The sequence below is a fragment of the Hibiscus syriacus genome, unplaced genomic scaffold, assembly GCF_006381635.1.
Source record: "Hibiscus syriacus cultivar Baekdansim isolate YM2019G1 unplaced genomic scaffold, ASM638163v2 tig00111662_pilon, whole genome shotgun sequence".
Taxonomy (NCBI): domain Eukaryota; kingdom Viridiplantae; phylum Streptophyta; class Magnoliopsida; order Malvales; family Malvaceae; genus Hibiscus; species Hibiscus syriacus.
The window spans coordinates 1,431,623-1,448,817 of record NW_024063150.1 but is presented as its reverse complement, the minus strand read 5'-3'; the positions used below and the strand labels follow the sequence as shown (position 1 = coordinate 1,448,817).

At 35.3% G+C, this 17,195-nt stretch overlaps 1 pseudogene; it reads left to right on the top strand.

Moving 5' to 3' along the window:
• The first annotated feature begins 544 nt into the window (after positions 1-544).
• On the top strand, positions 545-15,048 carry LOC120167097 (annotated as a pseudogene).
• The last annotated feature ends 2,147 nt before the right edge of the window (positions 15,049-17,195 follow it).

The window sequence follows — 17,195 nt, the reverse complement described above, 5'->3', positions numbered from 1 at the left end:
GGAGGCTGTCCGACTACTGAAGAATAACAAAGAACATCAAGAAAGACACTCGATACTTCTACATATGGATGAACTAGGCAGGAAGGAATGGTACCTCCAATTCCAACATATCGTGAGAGAAGAAAACTGAAAAACTGACGCACTTGTGAAATATGTGTCAAACTGAAGACTTTGAGATACACTACCTCTTATGCCCACCTATCTTAAGCTTACTATGTGAATATGAAGATCAATCTTAGATTAGTTTTTTAGTATAGCTATTATTTATTTATTAAAAAAATTCAATCAAGTAGTTTTTAAATATATATTTTATAAAATTTAATTGTTTAAGATATTTGAAATAATAATACTCAAAAGTTTTAAAAATTTTCTCGTTTAGAAAATTAATAAATAACATTTTTTTATAGAATGTAGTATAGACTTCACTTTCACCCTGAGTATATGTAGCATGCAAAGGTTCCACAATAAAAATCTCAACAATTTGAATTTCTTCTCTCTTACAGTTTTTTAGAACTGCGGTTGTTTTTGATTTGGCTGCCAATCCATGAACATTCGAGTGAAGCAAGAGGTTCTGGAAACAGTAAGCGCTCAAAGGCGCAAACTTAACGACGTAGTACCGGCACATCCTGTCTCGGTCATCGAACTCAGCAGCAGTAGCAGTGACTCGGAGGAGAACAGCAATGCAGGTACCGCCATTTCAGGAGAAGTCCCAGAAGGTAGGGTCTCGAAGAAGAGGAAGCTGAACGACGTTGATTTTCTACTTGCACCGGATGATCCGGCTCGGTTGGACTCCGATACAGCGGTGGAAGAGGTTCCGGTGCTGCTTGGACAACGGGAGCAGGCGGCGAATAAGAGTTTGAGTACGAGTGTTCTGTGCAAGAAGTTTTGGAAAACTGGAGAATATGACGGAGGCCCATCTGCTGATTGGGATTTATCTTCAGGTGTTATTAGTTTATAAGATCCTCCTGCAAGTAATTTATTTATATAATTCTGGAATCGAGTAAAAAATCTTGCATGCAAGGGATAATGTCGGAGTTGAGAAACAAACAAATTCAGTAATTGCTCATTATTAATCTGGAAATCAGTTGAGCAAAGAACTTTAACTTAACAGACAACTAATTGAGCATTTAATTGTTTTAGCTTTGTTTTTCTTCATTTTGTTTTTGGTAATGCTTCTGCTTTGTTTTTCTTTCGACTTGTAGGTGGTATGGATCATGTGAGGGTTCACCCAAAATTTCTACATTCTAATGCAACGAGTCATAAATGGGCTCTTGGAGGTAGATTTGTATATATATACCAAAGCACACGCACACTTGCATGTCTATTATTCCAATTGGATGAGAAGAGCTTTTTTTTCTTGTTGATGTGCTCTCATTCTTATGGGTATTTACAAAATAGTATTAATTTTACTTCTGCAGCTTTTGCGGAACTTCTTGACAACTCTTTGGATGAGGTGCTTGATGGCATTACTCTTTCAGTTATGTAATACTTGCTTTTCTTTTACCAATTTTGTCTTCATTTTCTAATTTTAGGTCTGCAATGGAGCTACCCATGTTAATGTAGACATGCTTAAAAGTATCAAGGATATGAATCAAATGTTGCTAATTGAAGGTACTGTGTTTCATATATGTATTTTTTGTTTGATACGGTTATCCTGGTTTGTCTGTTTTCACAGTTTGCCTTTACTTACTGATGCATATTATTCTGGTTTCATGGTCCACGTGTGACCTATCAGTTCTTTCTGATTTTAATGAGTTAAACCATGAGGTAGAGATTAAAGAATGTTACACGGAGGATTGGCTAGGCAAGTAAAGACATAGTTCTGCATATTTAGTTTTCTCATTTCTACATGTGTCAAGTGCTACATATTTATACGGTCTTAAAGAATAAAGTTGTTCAGTGTTGTGTTGATGACTTGTTCATTATCGGAAATTTATCCATGTCATTGCAGATAATGGTGGTGGGATGGATCCTGATAAAATGCGTCAGTGCATGTCTCTTGGATATTCAGCAAAAACCAAAGTAGCGAACACCATTGGACAATGTATATAGTGATTTCTGCTCTCTGGAAAAAAAGAATACTTCATAGCTGTTTTTTTGCATCCGCATAGAGTATTTTATATTTTTTTATTCATCTTCTATAGATGGTAACGGATTCAAGACTAGTACCATCTTGGTGCAGACGTTATTGTATTTTCCCGGTGTTGTGGAAAAGATGGAAAACAGTTGGTCATTCTTAATATTTTTTCTGGGCTTGGATTATGCAAATATTAGGTTCTCTGTGGTGGTGTTCCCATTCGGAAGTAAATGTTTATTTTATTGGACTGTTTGTTTAAAATAAGTTTTCTGAGGTCTGCATGTTAAGAAAACCTGTAATTTGTTTGCTTGAGAATGTTGTATGGTAGACCAAATAAAGTGATTACACTTTTTGTTCATAGTGTTAGAGGTTAATGTTCTTGACTGCCCAAGATAGACAGACTTGTTTTGAATAGTAGAATGGAAATATGCATGTGAAGCTGCTATTGAGAGTTAGCTTCACTGTCTTCAAGGTTGAAGCAATGGATTGAATGCTTTTATATTGAGTAAATATGCATTGTTATATGAATATTTTTCTTTTGAGGAAGAAATGTGATTATGTTCATATATTTTTCTCTGTATGCATATCTTTATAGTATGCTTTTGTTTTTATTTTCGATACACCAGAATGACCTTTTCTTTCTGTTTTCTTCATTGCAAATGGTAATAAACTTCTGTGGTTTGTTTTTAGTCCCACACAGATCATTGGACTGCTATCCTACACATTTTTTACTAGCACAAGAAAGGAAGACATTGTGGTACCCATGGTAATGCCAACTTGTAACTCCTCAGACCGATGCGGTAACCCGATCCGATCTGGAGTGTCATATCACCGGAGCGACCCACTGTAAAAACTCGGAAAATTTAAAACTTTTATTAAAACATGTAACTCATAAAATGATTTATCAGTATGCAGAGATAAAAAAATTTTCAGACTCATATAAAACAAAATACAATTACATGCCCCTTAATCACATGTACCATACTCTGCAAGCAACGCTGGAGGAACTCTCTTATTGATGTTGATAGATACATTGGTACGATTCTTTTAACCTGAAAAGGTGAGTAACAGAGTGAGCTTTGGAAAGCTCAGTAATACAGAACTACCAGATGATGCTGAAGAACGTGCAGATACAATAAACATATATTTCCTTATTGGTTCAGACATCTACAGATTTTTATGTTGAGAATAGATCCTACTGATATTTCAGGTGGTAACAGACAATGAGCTTTTAGTTCAGAGAAATATTTCGGATGACTGAGTTCAGGAGATCAATATAGGTTACCTAGTGTGTTCCGCAAAACCAGTGAAAAGATACAATCTTTTTAAAACATATTTTTAAAATTCAGAAACCATAGTAATTCCTCCAGCCCAACACATCATAATGTGTAGGTTCCCTAGAACCATACACCACCGTTACATCGAGTAAGGCTCGGAGCACAAAGCCGAGGACCCTGCAAGTACACTTCCTCCAACAATACCCCCCCAAATAAAAAATTTATCAAAAACCATAGTAATCCCTCCAACCGAACACATTATAATATGTAGGTTCCCCAGAACCATACACCCACCGTCACATCGAGTAAGGCCCTGAGCACAAAGCTGAGGAGCCTGCAAGTATTCTTCCTCCAACAATACAACCAAATAAAACATTTTCCGTCCGTAAATGAATATATCAAAAATTAAAACATAATTCAGGTAAGATATTATAACAGAATCCATATCAGATATCATAACAGAATCCATGTTAGGTATCATAACAGAATTCAAATCGAAAATCAAATAAAATATTCATGTGATTAGGGAACACACTAGAGTTTCCAGATATTATTCAGAGATATTGGATAATCTTATTAGGTAGAGAAATAAGATCTCAGTATATCGATAGAAAACGAAAGTTAAAATCAATATGAAGAGTTCATTAACTGATGTAATCATCAATTATTCAGAATGTGATTTGAGCTGATAAGAAAAAAAGTGAAGGTTCAGGACATTTACAGTCTATGTCGATCTATCGGATTATCGAAATAAGTCAATCTGAATAACTCCCATTACTAATGCGTGTTAATCGGTCCATTCGTTGCCCTTCTAGATATTCACTCTTTAGTTCCAATAATTATTGTCCATAAATCATCTTCTGAGTCATCGTTGAATGATCTTAAGGAGACGAACATATATTATAATGGTCGTTATTTCATTTTCATGTTTCAACTATATCAGGAAATGTCGGCGTACTTGATTTGTGGTTCATAACCCATAGGGATAATACATCATGTAAGTTCATCCGAGTTTCCAAACTTATCCCAATCAGTTACTAAATCCTCAATCATTAAGCTTACTTAGTTCACTTAGTATTCAAGTCTATCTCGGTTGCTTTAGAGTTTTCTAGAGTAATTCGGACATTTCTGAATTTCGATACATATTGTACTTCCATTCAGTTCAATTTGGTCTTCGTAGTTGATTTGTCTAACAATATTCACTTCTTAGTACCGAATGCGCTCTAGAGTTGAGCTGATTTGAGTACTTCCAGAATTATCATCGATCCAAACTTGAGGAGACGAAAAACATTCAAGTGATATCTATGTCATTCAGGTACTGACATATCATTAGGGTTGATCGACTCACTTAAGCTATGTTTTATAACTTTTAAGGGTAGTAAACACCCATGATTATTTAGATTCCTTAATTAATCCAAGACATTTACTTAGTCTAACAAAGATAATTATAATTTAGAGATTCTAGGGTTAATCGATTTTCCAGATAATCTCTAAACTTTAAATTATTCCTTATTAAACTTCTAGTATCTTTACAAGCCATCTTGGTTTAATAATCGGTTATCCAGATTTTCTAAGCAAAACTAATATTTTCTATACACATCAGTAGTTTCATCATATCAATATGTATTTAAAAACTTCTTATCCAACTTCCAGGTTAATTCTTTTCTTTTTACAACATAAGGGTATTTTCGTAATTTTACCTAATTGAAGTATTCTCATAATTTATCATTTAAACCGTATTCATTTCGAGTCCATCCATAATCAAACAGACATAATAGTCCAATCATATACATCCATGCATTTATCCATTATCAACATGTTCCATAAAGCATAAAGATGTAGTAATGTATTACCTCGATTTATGTGTCATACTGATCGACCATTTAAACTTCATTTGAACGCCCTCGATCTTGAAATCAACTTCCAATAATTCCTCGGTACATATCAACAGAAATTTCATCAAAAACAAAGCTTAATTGCGAAAAACAGAACGAATCGGACTCATGACGTCGAAAAACATAAAATATGACTTTTCAAAGATTTTGACTTTTTGGTCAAAGTCAACGAACGGTCAACGGGTTACTCGGTCAAAGTCAACGATCAACAGTTTAACTCGGTCAAAGTTAACGAGTAACTCATTGAGTTGACTCAGTCGAGTTAACATAGTGGGTCAAGCGGGTCGGGCAAGCGAGTTAGCCTATTTCAAACTGTCCAGACTTTCCCCACTATTAAGAGTGGCACGTGGGGTGCGTACAGGGCCGTACGGTGTCCAAAACATTCCACAAAAATTTCTAAAATTATTTTAAGGGATTTTAAGACACTTACCAAGCTCGGTTCACAATTTTGAACGGCGTAGAGCTCGATTCCGAAACGTCGAAAATGTAATTTTCTCACCCCTCACGCGCCGTGACGACGGAGACAAGAAGAACACCGGTGGACTCGGAATGATGCAAGGAACACGATGGTGCGGGAGGTGTCGAAAACGGGTGGCCGAATCGACCTGAATTAACGGAAAACTAATAACAATCGAGTTAAAACCGACGATACTTCCGGTTGAGATTTACGGCGAACGACGCCGATTCATGACGATATGTTTGAGGGGTTTTGTTTATCGGTCGACAATGAACATGATGGTGCTTTCGGATCGTCAAACGGTGGCCAGACGATGGAGAAATCAAGGTTAAAGGAATTGACGGGGGAAAGAGAAAATGGGGAAGCATTCTGGAAAACATACAGGGGAGGGGTTATAATTCAACACATAAGAAAAATGGGTAAATTTAGGAATGAGTCCATGAATTTCCTACACTTCCTAAAATGGTCTGCCAATTTTACGATTTTACACTTTAATCCTCAATTTCTTCTAAAATACCACTTAAATTCAATACTTTATAATTTCTAAAATTTAGCCCCTTGGGGTGTGACACAACTAGAGCTTAGTATAGCATTTGGATGAATGTGCTTTTAGCCTCCATCATTGTTGATATGCTATTACAGAAACTATGCTCTGTTGTGCCTTAAATCACAGTGTGAATTGAAATGAACAGCTAGATTATGAATGGAAACAACAAGAATGGAACAAGATTATACGATCTACTGTGGGTGATTGGTATAGGAATTTGGATACTATAGTGGAGTGGTCTCCATATTCCAGTGAAGCAGACCTGCTTTGTCAGGTAATTCTGATTCTAATGTTGCTTTTCGGTTTGCTCAGGCCTCAGTGCATTCCCTAGTCCCATTTAATCTCTTTTTCCATTTTCTGCCTGTCTTTTATGATGCCTTGACTTTGTGGTAGATCATTGGTATTTTCTTGGTTCAAGCATGGTGGAGGATCTCTAAAAATTTGGATGCTTTACTTGCTTTGTACATGATTTGATGCATTGCCTGCAGTAGCATGCACAAACACAGTTTTGCTTCTTTTTTCTTTTAAAATTTTGATGTTCTCTCTGCAGAGTTATGCATCAATACTTAATCTGAGACTTCCTTCTAACTTCAGAATCATTTTACGCGGCAAAGATGTTGAGCACCACAACATAGTTAATGACATGATGCTTACTGAGACGGTAACATATCGACCAAATCCCAGTGCAGAGGGAGCTCCTAAGGATTTGAATGTAAAATATACTATAACATATATATTCTGTTTTACTACAGTCTATGCTTGTCTTACACTGGTTTCTTGAATTTTTTGTCATCAGCTGTCTGCTTTGGTGATCATTGGTTTCGTGAAAAATGCCAAACATCACATTGATGTTCAGGGTTTCAATGTTTATCACAAAAACCGGCTCATCAAGGTTTTCTTTTTATTTGCTTTACGCATTCATTTTCAATTCTGTTGAAAAATACTGAACTGCGTAATGCCTTCTTTAACCCACTTCTCCAGCCTTTTTGGAGGGTTTGGAATTCTACTGGGAGTGAAGGTCGTGGAGTTATAGGTATTGTTTCAGCATAGGAAACTACTAGTTAGTTTACTGGATTACAATTGGCATAATGCCAAAAAATTCACTGAATAGTCATTTTCGGAGCATTTTGGCCCCCAATGTTTCATTTTAGGGCAAAAAGACTCATATTTTGGCCCCAACGAAGTGGCCTTTTTGCCCAAACTGAAAGGTTGGGGGCCAAAATGCTCAAAAAAAAGGGTTAAAATGACTAACGTTAGGGCATTTTTTGTCATTATGCCATTACAAATCTAATTCGATTTATGCTTATGACAGGTGTTTTGGAGGCTAATTTTGTTGAGCCAGCTCATGATAAGCAGGGTTTCGAGCGTACAACAGTTCTTGCTCGACTTGAAGCACGATTAGTACAAATGCAAAAGAATTACTGGTTCGTTTTTCCTTTCTAGTTATACCCTTGGTAAGTGGTAACAACGCTGCTTCTGGATCTCAGAACAATTTTCCTTTATTAAGTCATATCTGATGAATATTGACTGCTTCTTTTTAGGTACACCAATTGTCATAGAATCGGTTACGCCCCACGACGTGATAAGAAGATTATAAATCAGACTTTAGCCAAAGGTATGACCTTGTCTCTTATATCGACTCTTGTATTTCTTTTAACAATGTAAGTGTTTTAGTTAGCTGTGAACTGTAAGCACACTCCCTGAATGATATATTTCATTCTTTTTATTTCTGTAGATGCTTCCGATCATGATCCGAAAAAATCTATTAAATTGAAAAGAAGAATCCCGGATATGGGAATGGAAATTTACTGGCACAGTTGAATCAGAAGAATTGTGAATTGAAAAAAAGGTCCTTTTCAAACCTATCCATTAGGCTTCATCAGTTCTGCTATGACCCGTCTTTCGTCTAAAAGATGTTATTCTTCTAGATTAGAGAAATACAAAGGAGAGCATCAAGGCGGATTGCTTAATGATTTGCATAAGGAAAGAAACAGCTGCAAATCACTCGAAATAGAGGTATGATCACTTTTGTATTATAATACAATGACAATCATAGCTTGTGTCGTAACCGGTTTTCGCCCGAGCATGAAATTTTACTTGGCGGGAAAAATAAGGTAAATGAATAAATGGTTTTTATTTAAAGAAATGTTTTGGGAGTCGCCATCGGCCTTTTGGATTAGGTAGGTCGAATATCTAAAAATTATCTTTTAAAAGAGTTTTTAAGAAAACATCAGTTAAAAAATAAACTGGTATGCGTTTAACAAAAAATTCGTTCTTTTTAATAATAAAAAGGGATTCGTGCTCGATTACGTTTGGGAAGGATTAACACCCCACAATGCCCAAAATTGGTCCATGTCGATTATAAATTGTCTCTAATAATAAAATTTAAGAATTCGAATATGAATTAAATTTACAATTGTGTTATTTCAAATTTAATCTAATATTTCTAAGGAAAAAAATATTAAATATATATATATATATATATAGGGTTTTGTAAATAGAACATTTATTTATTTAAAAAATATCAGAAAATGACATCTAGTTGCTTTAAGACTGTCTTTTCTTTAATATTAATAAATAAATAAATATTAATAATAATATAATAATTTTCCTAAAAAATAATAAAAACTAAGTACATATATATACATTTATAAGCAGGATATTTATTTATTTTTTAAAATATCAGAATACGACATCTAGTTATTTTAAGACCGCCCTTTCTTAATATTAAATAAATAAATATTGAAAATGTGATAATTTTCTTAAAAAAATAATTTAAATAAAATAAAATTAAATATATATAATTTTATAATATTTATTTATTTAAAATACCAGAATAGGACATCTAGTTATATTAAAACTGTCATTTCTTAATATAAAAAAATAATAAATATTATTATTTAAACAAATATATATATATATATATAAATAAATAATATTTAAAATATTAAATTAAACATATTAAAAAAATAAAAATAAATTGCATTTAAATACTGACTAAAACAAATAAAATTAAAAACTATAGGATTAAAATGCAAAATATATAAAATTCATAGTCAAAAATGAAAAAAATTGAAAAATTAGTAATTAAAATATAAAACCTAAAGGTCCTAATTTGAATTATTATAGAATTTTAATGCTAACAGTGTAATAATTAATTAATCGTGATTAAAATAAAATTTTATTAAAACAATAAGGACTAAATATATTATTTACCCTAATTATATATGAATATACATGTAAGGACTAAAATAAAATAAATCAAAATTGAAAGACTGAATTAAAAGGTATATAAATTTATTTTAGTGACTAAATCATAATAAAACAAAATTAAAAGATATAATTAAAACGTATAACACTTGATTTTAGTGATCAAATTGGAAGTTTATATAGCTATGAGTGACTGCGGGTGACATTTACCCTTTTCCTAAATTGCACAGACACCATTCCCCAAAACGACGCCATTTAGGGAGGGGTATAAACCCATTTAACCGGCCTCTAAAGGCCAATTTTTCATTTTTTTCATTCTCTCTCTAACTGAGAGAGAAAAAAATTTCTCTACCTTCTCTCTAGGCTTTTATCGTCGGAGATAAACCAATCACCCGCCGACCGCCTTGCTCTGGCACTGGCAGCCATTGTCGGCCATCGTTAACGGTGGCCGAAAAACTCAAAATACCCCAAATCGAAGATCTCAACTTCTAAAGGTCGAATCCGACCTCCTTTTTTTAATCCCCTTCGATTGACGTAGATCTAAAGTTATTTACCTTAGATGCTTCAGTTTTCCAGCGCCGCGAGGATGCTCTGATGACTACAGTTTTCTCGGTAAGTCTCCTTCTCTTTTCTTCTTTGCTGGTTGTTGGTTTTGGTTGCTGTTTGTCGTGGTTGTTGCTGTGTTGGTCGTTGCTTGCTTTCGGTGGCTGTGGGTTGTTCTCTCTCTCTGCTCTGTGATTGTTGGTCTCTTCTCTCCGTTGCTGTCTGTGTTTTCATTTTTTTTCACAGGTTTGGTGATGGCTTTATAGCCTTCACCGGTGTTCTGCTCAGATCAGTCCAAAAGGGGCTCTTTGGTGAGTCACCGGACTATGGTGGTGACTCACCATAGAGTTGCAACATGGAGGGGTAGCTGGCTTCTAAAGTCTTTGGAGAAGCATCGGCGTGGCACTGTCGGAGTGTCGACAACGGCTAGATGAGGCACCTGGCAGAGGTGGCGTCGCGTGGTCCCTAGGGTTATGATACCCTAGGTTTCAAGCTGGAACCATCTGGGCCGTTGGATCAATACTAGATCCAACGGCAGCAATCAATGGCGGTTGGGAGCTGAGGATGAAACCCTAATTAGGTTTAGGGTTCTACTAGGTCGATTCTAATTGGGCCTGGCACGGTTGGGCTTCTAGATCATTTGTAATTGGGTTTCGGGTTTTGGGCCTTGTAATTAAAAATAATAATAATAATATATTAATAATAATAGTAATAATAATAATAATATGATGAAAAAATTAATGTCTACAGGTGCCCCTCTTTGCTCATTCTTGTGTTAACAAGAATAGAGCAAAGACGAAAAAGACAATAATTTTTCATTTGGCTTCTTTTCAGTAGGATGGAAATATTGAAAACATTCTGCCCAGAGGTCTTATGAATGGCTCGGAGGTCTTATCATCTTGCACTGTAGGTCTTACAGATGACCCGAAGGCTTTAAATATCAAAAAGCACCCGAAGGCTTTTTGAAAACGTCCTGCACTGTAGGTCTTATGGATGGCCCGAAGGTTTTGATAACATCATGCACTGAAGGGCTTACAGATGACCCGAAGGTTTTGAAAACATCATGCACTGAAGGGCTTACAGATGACCTGAAGGTTTTGAAAACATCATACACTGAAGGGCTTACAGATAACCCGAAGGTTTTGATAACATCATGCACTGAAGGTCTTACAGATGACCCGAAGGTTTTGAAAACATCATGCACTGAAGGTCTTACAGATGACCCAAAGGTTTTTGAATAACATCATGCACTGAAGGGCTTACAGATGACCCGAAGGTTTTTGAATAACATCAAAAAACTCCCGAAGGCTTTTTGAAAACATCATGCACTAAAGGGCTTACAGATGACCCGAAGGTTTTGAAAACATCATGCACTGAAGGTCTTACAGATGACCCGAAGGTTTTGAAAATATCAAAAAGCTCCTGAAGGCTTTTTGAAAACATCCTGCACTGTAGGTATTATAGATGACCCGAAGGTTTTGAAAACATCATGCATTGTAGGTCTTACAGATGACCCTAAGGTTTTAAAAACATCAAAAATCTCCCGAAGGCTTTTTGAAAACATCATGCACTGTAGGGCTTACAGATGACCCGAAGGCTTTGAAAACATCAAAAAGCTCCTGAAGGCTTTTTGGAAACATCAAAAAGCTCTCGAAGGCTTTTTGAAAACATCATGCACTGTAGGTCTTACAGATGTGGGAAATAGTTTACTAAGTAAGAAACTTTGAAAATCGTTTTCTTACTATTCAACAATTTCATTTTTAAAAAAGATTAAATGAGAAACTTTGGAAATCGTTTTCTCATTATTTTTCAAAATAACATGTTGATTGGGTAACATGCCCCAATCTAAGATAATGCTCATGCTTGTATTACGTCCATTTATTCTTCAGTTGTTTGTATGATTCCTGTATTTGAGGTTTTGAATTCTACCTTCTTCTTGTAAGGTATTTCTTATCATGAATCTTCTTTTTCATATGAATGTCTGTAAAAACTTCATATTTGAATGCAATCAATTGTATCAATGTAATGTATTGTCTATTGTACAAATGATGTTCTTATGAATGCATGAATGTTGATGCAATCTTCATTTGACTTCAAAGTGGTGAACTCGGTCTTCCTTCACTTTATCATTTATTTCCAGGGTTACCTTTGGATATCAGTGTAGCAACTTATGCTATATTTCTGAAGAACCATCTGATCAACTTGTATCTTTGTATCTTCTTTGCTTCATTTAAGTCTCAGAAGAAATGTTTCATTTATGGAACTCTTGCCGTAGTCAGAACTATGATCTTGTTGCCCCATTTTATTGTGGATAAAACCGACTTTCTTTGTCTGGACTTGTGTAAAAATCAATAAAGCTTTCATCTTTTAAAAGAGAATCTATCATCTTTGGAGAGTGTCTATCATCTTTGAAAAGAGAATCTATCATCTTTGAAAAGAGATCTATCATCTTTGAAGAATGTGGATGTAAATATGCATAACTCAGCAGAGATTAATTAAGAGAGTAGTGTCTGTTCTGATTTGACTCTTGAAATACATCACAAGAAGGATTTATCCTAATTCATTTCATGTCTCCACATCTAATCAAATCTCGAATAAGGCAACTTGGACCATATCATGTCGAGATGTTTAATAATAACCTATTGTTCAATCTTAGTTGGCTCCACTAGTTTCTTGTTGTTAAAATTTCAGCTCTCATTCTGTGGAAAGGAATCTTCATCATTTCTTACTTCTAACCTTGGGGTTGAAGAAGGCAAACCTTATCTTAAATCAATAAATGGAAACTATATGATCACAACATTGGTTCAACATCAGAATAACTGGTTCGTAAAACATTTGACAACACATTCATTCTTTCTTGTGGTTTCTGCACAGATGTTCATAAAATATTTGACAACATATTCATCTTTTCTTGTGGTTTCTGCCAAGATGTTTACCAGTGAAGCTCTTTGCATAGTGTTCAGAATTATTGTATGATGTTACAAAGACACGAAGAGCAAAAGTCAGTGGGAATACAAGTGAGTTATTGGTATGACAAAAAAGTTGGTCAAATTCGTGAAATATGCTAGTGACGAATTGAATAAGAGATACCAACTGATCTTGATATCATCTCGGGCAAGGGCCAGTGTGATACCGATGCACATCAGCTATAGGAACCATGTACAGAAGGAGGTTCATAGAATTCTTTTTACTGTAGATGAAACGGAGTAACAACAGGAATAAGGGTAATATACGTAAGCTGAGCCTCTTTATTCAATGTCATCAAGTAAACAAAAACTGATGTGAAAAAAACTTCGTAGCCTCAACGGTAAACTAACTGCCAGGAATCTCAAAGAAATATTTCCAATCATCACCGACATACAGAATAAAAAATTCAAAGCTGAGATTTTGAGAAACTGAACCCTGGATCGAATGGTCTACACTGGGACCATCTTTATTCATGCAACCGTGATGTATCTTAACAAAGAACACGCTGTCATGTGACACATGGTTAAGAAGATTGGGTATTTGAAACCATACTTGTTGAGGAAATATTTGTTCAACAACAGGACCCTAATATATATGCCTGATGAACGAAGTAATTATGTATAGTTAGCTCCACTGTCACTGTTTTACCATTTTCATTCTTCATTCATTTCTGTCTTATTGGAAATATTTGCTCAAAGTAATGATCTTTAACACATGATGATGTGGGCCTTCAGCATGCCCCAGCATTTGCTGATATGAACGTTCAAAATGCATCAACATTCCTGATTCGGATTGAAATGGGCTTTCAGCATGCCCCATCATTTGTTTTTTGTTGATGTGAGCTTTCAAAATGCCCCATATGATCTCTCTGAAGTGGCCTTAAAAATGCCCCAACATTTGTTGATACAGATGTTAAAAATGTGTTCAACATTACTTCTTGCTGAAATGAGCCTCCAAGAATGCCCAAATATTCATATTGATGTGGACCTTCAAAATGCCACACATGGATCTTTAAAATGCCACACGTGGATTATTTCTGTCTGAAATGGGCTTTCGAGATGCCCCGATATTCTATTTTGGTTTACTCTCAACGTCTGTTTGACTTGAATATCATGATCCCCACGAGGTCCAATTTTGACAATGAACTGTTGTGGGTACTTGTGGCTTTATTCGTGCCCCAAATGTTTATCTTGAATACTCTCATTCTGGTGTCACTAAACAGCAGTTGTCAAGTAGCTTGAGGAATTCTCTTCATGTTGTCACAATCTTAAGAAGTAATCAATCATTCTGACAGAAATGTCTGAGATATGTGTCTCTTCTGAATGAGGTGCCCATTTTTTGGATCTGGAGGGATCTAGTCGGACAGAGTGGTATAAATCGCTTGGTAATTCATTCTAGGTCGACACAGCGGCTTATCATATTTTAGTCTTAAGAGACATGTTCCCCAGGGTATCAATGTTCTGTCTCTTTTCTCTGGGATCGGTAGTGCAGAGGTTACTTTTTACCATCTCGGCATACCTTTGAAAGCAGATGTGCAAGAATTGAATAATGATCAGTTGGAGCAATTGATGAGTAGATTTGGCGGATTTGACCTTGTTGTTGGTGGCATTCCGTGTAACAACCTTACCAGAAGAAATAGACATCACCGTGATGGACTCGAAGATTTATGTTGGTGTATTTTCTTGCAAAGACTGCTACAACAATTGTCTCTTCTGCTGCTCCAAGATACGCACTGCCATATCCCACTCTTCTCGAACCATGGAAAGGTTTGGCTGATAGTAAAACTGGTTATCTCTACTTTTGGAATTCTGAACCAATGTTACCTCATATGAAAAGTCTATAAGTGTAGAATATGTTCCAATATCTTATTTTGTGCTATAAGTTCTCAATTTCAAGTTTAACAATCTTTTGAAGGACATAATGGATATAATCCTGATAAAGAAAATGATCAGCATGGAAAAAGCAGCAATGAGGTATCAAAACTTGAGCCAGTATCACGGTATAAGCAGAGTGCAGGTGGTGGACTTGTTCATTCCCATAATACATCTAATGGGACTTATGGCTCTATGATTTGAGAATCTATTCAATTCTCCAGACTTTCTGGCTTCTTAGACTATTTGCTTTCAAAGATGCTTCATCATTCTGGCCTCGCTCATTCTTTTTCTTCAATAGAGGTAGAATAGGCAATAATTTGTTTTAAGGACCTTCCTCATTTGAGACTGTCCTGTTTGAAAATGTTTTTCCTCCTTTCTATATCAAAGAATGAAAGAATTTTGTAAAGTATTGCTCCTTACAGATTCAAAATAGAATCAAATCATAAGCATGAATTCAAAGAATATCAAAAGAATCAACAATTCTTTAATGTTTGAGAATTATAGCTCTTTGACAAGTATCAAGATTTATGGGTTAGTTTCAGGATGACTTTCCTATTTTCTATGGTTACATCTATTTAAGATGTCACTTCTCCTTCTCTTTGTGAACTTTGTCAGATGCCTCACTTTAAGAACTTGGTATTTTAACCGGATGCGTATAAAATGACACAATCTAGCATAATAGTTACTAGACCTTCTAGAATACTTCCATTTCAATTCTCTGAAATCCTTGATAAAGAAATGTAAAAACATCGATCAAATAACCAGATTTCTATGTGTATGTGTGTGAAATAGACTATAACATGTCTTCTTTTGCCATTTTGACTAGCTGAATTCAACTTTATTGACATTAGCCTTCATTGGACTAATTAAATTGTTCAACTCATCACAATGTCTTTGACTTGACAATCACAGTGGAGCAAACACCGAACTGCCAAATACCCGATCAAGGTTATGCTTTGAATATATGACTCTTTTTTTGGAAGAACTTGTTATAGACTAGGTGTCTGGTGGAGTTCAGAAAATCTCATTACCAAATAACTTTAGATTATTTGTCAAAGTTTCATCGTTGAACTTCATCAATAGAAAAGCAATCTAATCAGTTTTGCAATGTTACACAAGATGCCCCACATTGTACACCTTTATATGTAAATACCACGCTTTTTTCCTAATTCCTTATATTGGAGAAAACTCTATTATTTTTGTGGAAAGGGTAGTGTTTGGGTATATTTCTTATGAGGTAAGGTCAAGGGTCCTTGTTTTTCTAGTTTTCAATCTTGATATTTTGTCAAAGATTATAACTCTAATCATTTAAAGTTTTTTAATCCAATTGATATTTAAAGAACTGCAAGATTGCAAAATTGATTCAATGCTCATAACCTTACAAGCAACACAAATTTATTTATTGCACAAAAGGCGAAGAAAGGAACAAAAAATATGTTCAAACAAAATGTTGAAAATAGAAAGGTACTATGACTGATGAAATAATCTTTTCTTTGATTAGGATGCCCCTTTACTTCTTCAATGTGACAACACTTTAATCATACTTTGATGCCCTACTTGAGTTCATCATCCATTGTTCCACCAACTCTCGTGTCAATGTCTCGTTGTCAACAAGCATCTCAATTTCTTTTTAACAATGGCCTACAATTGCTCGTAGAGTGCCCATATATCCCCAAGTGGAAATCACAAACACTATCTTGATCATAGCTATGAGCAGAAGGGTTTGATGTCATTTTCGTTGGTCTTGGTGTGATGTATTGACCTTTAATCAAATGAGGGTACAAGTCTGAAATGGAACTTTGGAACACTTCCAAAGTTTTTCTTGATCGCATGACTTTCTTTGGTCGATCCGAACAACTATTTGCTCTTTTTCTTTTGTAATTACGGTGACTCTGGATGCTACACTCATTCACATTATCAGCTTTCGCTTTTTGATCATTCGGGCTCTTGGATGTGACTTTTGAGTTTCCTTCGCTGATTACATTTTCAATTAATTCTCCATTTGTCATAAGATTATCGAATTCCTTTGTCGGATTTTCCAACATTAACTCGAAGAAATGAGCGGGAAGGGAATCACGAAACATATGTGCTATTTCTTCTTCTAACACGGGAGGTTGAACTTATGCTGCTACTCCTCTCCATCTTAAGGCATACTTCTGAAACCCTTCATTGGTTTCCATTTTTACTCCTTGAAGATCCATACATGTTGGAGATAAGCCTTTAACATACCGATATTGTCCCAAAAATACATCAGCTAGATCAACCCATCTCTTAATTTGCTCTTGGGTCAAATGATTGTACCATACTAATGCTGGGCCAACGAGGCTATCATGGAAAGAGTGAACTAA